Source organism: Crocuta crocuta, unplaced genomic scaffold (genome assembly GCF_008692635.1).
Source record: "Crocuta crocuta isolate KB4526 unplaced genomic scaffold, BGI_CrCroc_1.0 scaffold152, whole genome shotgun sequence".
Classification (NCBI taxonomy): domain Eukaryota; kingdom Metazoa; phylum Chordata; class Mammalia; order Carnivora; family Hyaenidae; genus Crocuta; species Crocuta crocuta.
The window spans coordinates 5,936,367-5,942,366 of NW_027528798.1; the positions used below are offsets into that span (position 1 = coordinate 5,936,367).

Here is a 6,000-nt window from a genome sequence, read left to right on the forward strand (position 1 = left end):
GATGATGGGGTTCCTGCTTTGAGTAGACAAAGATTCATATGAAGAAGAATATCCTTTAAAATACAGGAAGACTTTCATGTTATATAGGATTTCCTTAATTTGTCAAGTCTCTTATATATTCCATTTTTATAAAAATATAATTTTCACATAGCTTTGAGGAATTTCTCTGTAATTTGGAGCTGGAGCACCTTGATCACAGAATAGTGATAACAGATTTGTTGATCCTCAGAATTAGGGAGGTGTGCCCTCATTAATTCCTTGAGGACATAATGGTCCTGCAGAAAGACTGAATTTAACCATCAGTTTCACTGGTTTTGTTCTCACACACACACACTTTTTTTTAATCCCCACTAAATTACAGCCTTTTTGAGATCAAGAACTATGACTTTGTCATTGCAACACTCCCATAATGCTTTGCATATAGTGGGCCCTCAATAAATCTTAGTTAAGTTCAGTTCTATTACTTTAGTTTCTTGGTCATGGTTACATTGGGAGCCTGACAGGAATCCTATGAAAACATGTAGACCTATCTTAGTAGTTAACAACTATAGCAATTAAATTTGTATTTCCTCAAATTTAGAGTTTATGAACATGACTATAGAGATCTCTTAAGTTTAAATTTTATGGAAGAAGCTTATACTTTAGTTATGATCATACAGTGCAAGGAGGGCAGCTTTATCCTTAGACATTTCCCTAATTGTTTGTCACTGGAGGGATGGAGCAGAAATCTCTGACATCCCATAGATGATGAGTTCAATACTAGAAAGTATAGTCCTATAAATAGATCATTTCTGGCCATTCACTTACTGGGCCTAGACCAACAAAGCACTTTGTTGCTGAAGAAGGAAATGGGCTGGTTCTGTGTATACTATCAGTGTGGCATTAAGTTGCAAATAGGGAAAAGAGATAAATAAGATTTAAGAGCTAAAACTATAAAACTCTTATGAGAAAATACAGGAGTATATCATCATGACCTTAGCTTAGGCAGAGCCTTCTTAGATAGGACACCAAAAACATAAGGAACAAGAAACAGAATAAATAAATTGGTCTTCATTAAAATTAAAAACTTTTGTGCTTCAAATGTCACCATCAAGAGAGTGAAAAGACAACCCACAGAATGGGAGAAAATATTTGCAACTTATCTGATTTGGGACTTGTATCTAGAAAATGTAAAGAATGGTTACAACTCAATAATAAAAAGGTGAATTACCCAATTAAAAATGGGGGAAGGATCTGAACAGACATTTGTCTAAAGAAAATACACAAATGGGCAATGAGCACATGAAAAGACGCTCAACATGAGGGAAATGCAAATTGAAACTACAACGAGATACCACTTCCCACCCACAAGATGGCTATAGTTATAAAACAAGTATAAACCAGGATGTGGAGAAAATGGAACCCTCATACACTGCTGATGGGAATGTAAAATGGTGCAGTCAATGTGGAAAACAGTCTGGCAGTTCCCCACAAGGCTAAACATAGAGTCACCATATGACCTAGCAGTTTTACTCCTTGGTTGTATACCCAAAAGAAATGAAAACTTCTGTCCACTCAGAAACTTAAACAGGAATGTTCATAACAGCATTATACATAACACCCAAACAATGAAAATGATCCAAGTGTCCATCAAGCGATAAACAAATGTGGTATATCGATACAATGAAATATTATTGATCAGTAAAAAAGAATATACTCTGCAACGTGGATGAACCTTGAAAACATGCTAAGTGAAAGTAGCCAGACACAAAAGACCACATATTTTATTTATTTAGTTTATATGAAATGGCCAAAATAGGCAAATCTATAGAAACAGGAAGTTGGTTATTCATTACCAGGGAAGGGGTGAGGATTGGGAGAAATAGGGAGTGATGGCTAATGGGTATAGGACTTCTTTTTGGGGTAATGAAAATGTGCTAAAACTTGAGTGTGGTGATGACTGCACAATTCTCAATATACTAAAAGCCATAAATTATATCTCAGTAAAGCTGTAATAAAGAAAACAACCCTGCCCCCCCCCCCAAATGTGAAGATGTGGTAGAAGAGACTAAGACCAAACCTTAATAAACTGAGTTTGAGTCCCTATTCTGCCATGTATAGTAGGTAATTGGCAACAGGTTACTTAACCTATCTGTGCTGCAGAATTTTAATTCCTTAAGTTTATCCTAATGAGATAGGGTGGGTGTGAGTATTAGATGAGTTAATATTTCTAAAATGCCTGCAACAGTACCTGACACATTGTAAGTGCTCAAGTAAATATTAGCTGCTTTAATTATAATTATTATTAAGTGAAAATCTGTCAAAGTGAAATTCTTTTAAAATGTATCATTGAGGGGCACCTGGGTGGCTTAGTCGGTTAAGCGTCCGACTTTCGCTTAGGTCATGATCNAAGAGGAACTTAGCTCTACCGAATAGTTTTTAAAAGTAGTGAAAGTTTCATGTTAAATGTAATGAATTAAAGTGTATTATTTGTATCAACCTAGACATACAAATTGAACTTGGCCATAAATTAAATGGGTGGAGCCTGTAGCTCTCTGAACATATTGTTTCTTGAGAGGTTTAATTAATTTAACAGCAGGGATTCTCCTCCTTGTTTAGGGGGTACCAGTGGATTAGGAACTAAGATGACAGGCAGATGAGAGGTTTATTTTTTCCATGTGGCCCTGTCAGCCAGGTGGAATTGGTTGAAGTCACTGCAAGATAGAATTAAGTGGGGCTTAATCATCCTCTGCCTCCCAGAGCGGGTCGAATTTGGCCACTGAGAGAAACCAAAGGCTGGAACCAGACCAGGAGGTATTCCACAGAGAAAAGCAAGGCCAGAAAGTGGTATGTTTATGTCTTTTTGGTGTGGGGGAAAGAGAGGGTTTGAGATTTATGAGTAATGAGAAAGGGCTGAATATTCACTTTTCACTAATTCTACTTCGAATACTTTGGAAAGTGTCCTTATGAATAGACGAGACAAAGAAAAAAATGATAGTAGAAACACATAGGAAAAGAAATCAAGGACCTTGATTATCCACAAAAGTAGGTAGTTACTGGTAAGAGTTAGTTGTGGTTCAAAAATTTAAAATACTGTTAGGGGGCGCCTGGGTGGCTCAGTCGTTTGAGCGCCAGCTTCAGCTCAGTTCATGATCTTGCGGTTCGTGAGTTTGAGCCCTGCATCAGATTCTGTGCTGACAGCTCAGAGCCTGGAGCCTGCTTCGAATTCTGTGTCTCCCTCCCTCTCAGCCCCTCCCCTGTTCATGCTCTGTCTCTCTCTCACACAAAAATAAAATAAACATTAAAAAAAATATATATACATATAAAAGGATGTTGTTAGGGTAATGTAAGTTAACATCATTTATTGGCTTGCACATTTACAGATTCCTAGAAATCAAGGTATGTGTATGTGTATGTGTGTACTTAACAGCTAGTACTTCACACTGGGGAGGAGTTAAATAAAATATGAGAGTGATAAATGAAGAGAATTTTTGTTTAATTTTTTAAATTTTATTTTACAGGGGCGCCTGGGTGGCTTAGTCGGTTAAGCGTCCGACTTTCGCTTAGGTCATGATCTCGTGGTTCGTGGGTTCGAGCCCCGCGTCGGGCTCTGTGCTGACTGCCAGCTCAGAGCCTGGAGCCTGTTTCAGTCTGTGACTCCCTCTCTCTCTGACCCTCCCCTGCTCACGCTCGCTCTTTCTCTCTCTCTCTCCTAGAAATAAAAATAAATAAATAAATAAATTTTATTTTACATATTCCTAGAGATTAAGGCCAGAAACATGACACAGATAGAAAAACACAATGGTTTTAAAGGGGCTGTGGATTTTGGAGAGTGTGCATTTTGATCTTTTTCCTATAAACTTTGATCTTTGACTGCAAGAGAAAAAGATGCAAAGAAAGTGTGGCTACTTTAAGTGTGGAAAATTGAAGTGGTGTTGTGCTTATGGGACTTAGGGGACAAAAGCTGCTAAAATGCCTTTGCATGAGCTCATCTGGCCCCCCCACTAAAAGGGGCCTTTGGGCAGTATGTTCTAGCCAACTGCTGCTCAGCAAGAGTCCCGCAGCTGGTTTGAGTTAGATTTCCTCTGCCAAATATTTTATAATCAAAACCTGTCGGAAAATTTCTCCTCGACTTTATATTTTTTAATGTCTGTCATGGGATTAACAATCAAACTGAAAGTGCTAGAATCCACCCTGTCACTTTCCCCATGCTCTGTCTTACTTGGATCATATGTGGAGTAATTTTTAAACCTACTTAACTCTTGCTGAGATAACTCATGCTTAATTGGCGTGTTGCTTCAATAGGAATCAGCTCAAGGAGGCAGCTCTCTAAGCATGTTTTTGTGGACCTCTGAGGATCCCCTCTTCAGGGGGTCTGTGAATTGAAAACTATTTTCATAGTAATACTAAGATATCATTTGCTTTTTTCCCTGTTGACATTTGTACTGAGAGTTGGTAAAATTGCTGGTACCTTAGCATGAATCAAGGCAGTTGGCACCAAACTGTGTAGACTTGTGGGGGGAGTTGGGGAATGCCAGTTAAACCACAAAATGTCTTTGTTGGAGCAGTACAAATTATTAGTTTATTTAATCTTAACCCTTGAGTATTTGTATTTTTAATATTCTGTAAGATGAGGTGGGAAGTACTCACAAAAGCACTTCTGCTACATACTGTAGGGTGATAGTTGTCTCAAAGAAGAACAAGAGTGTGGTTGAGTTGCTACTGGAAGTAGTTGTGTTTTTTCATGGACTATTTTTTACTTGAAAAAACAACTTGTGGAGAGATAGTGGAGTAGGAGTACCCACCCTAAGCTTACCTCATCCCACAGATACAACTAGATAACACTCACATCAATGTAGATAACACAGAAAATGACCCAAAGGCTGGTAGAACAAACCCCACATGTAAAGGTAGAGAAGAAGCTACAATGAAGAGGGTAGAAAGGGCAGAGACATGGTGGGGAGCTAAAAGGGTCCTGGCTGTCTGTTGTAGAGAGGGAGCCACAGGCGCAGAGAAGGGCAAGAAACAAACGATCACATCAGGGAGCCTGCACAGGGCAGGCAGATCCCAAGAACATTTGACTTTGAAACTGAGGGGCTAAATTTCATGAGTTCTTATAACCTGTGGGACTTAAAGTCTGGAATTTTGAAGATCAGTGGACTTGGCGGGGGAAGGGCAGAGAGAGGGAGAGAGAGAATCCCAAGCAGGCTCCACACTGGCATGGAGCCCAGTGTGGGGCTCCAACTCACAAACTGCGAGATCATGACCTGAGCCGAAACCAAGAGTCGGACACTTAATCGACTGAGCCACCCAGGCACCTGGATTGTTTTCTTAATTTCCTATTTAGATTGTTTGCTGGTAGTGTATATAATCAAGACATTAATTTTTATATCTTGATCTACATTCTTGTTCAACTTGTTTATTAGTTTAATAGAGTTTTAGTGGATTCCTTAGGACTTTCTATGTATAATATTATATCATCTTCAAATAAGAGGTAGTTGGACTACTTTCTTTCTATTCTTGGTGCCTTTTATTTCATTTCCTTGCCTCGTTGCTCTGGCTAAAATATCCAGTAAATGTTGGATAGAAGTGACAAAAATAGACATCTTTGTCTAGTTTCCCGATCTTAATGGGAAAGCATTCAGTCTTTTACCATTAAGTATGATGTTAGCTATGGGTTTTTCATAGATGCCCTTTATCAGGTTGAAGAACTTCTCTTCTCTTCCATGTTTTGGGGGTATTTTCTTCATGGAAAGGCTTGGGATTTGTCAAATGCTTTTTCCATGTCTATATTTTACCATATTGATTTTCAGGTGTTAAACCAACCTTGCACTTCTAGGATAGATCTTATGTGGTCATGCTAGATTGAATTTGCTAGTATTTTTTTTTATTTTATTTTTTAATATTTTATTTTTTTTATTTCTAGGAGAGAGAGAGAGACAGCGTGAGCAGGAGAGGGTCAGAGAGAGAGGGAGATACAGACTCTGAAATAGGCTCCAGGCTCTGAGCTGGCAGTCAGCT

General features: G+C 38.6%; 1 protein-coding gene across 1 annotated transcript in view; it reads left to right on the forward strand.

Annotated features, from left to right (window-relative positions):
• Positions 1-6,000, forward strand: part of SNTB2 (syntrophin beta 2) — a 105,547-nt gene that overhangs the window by 78,117 nt on the left and 21,430 nt on the right. The gene's annotated exons all lie outside the window — the stretch shown is intronic.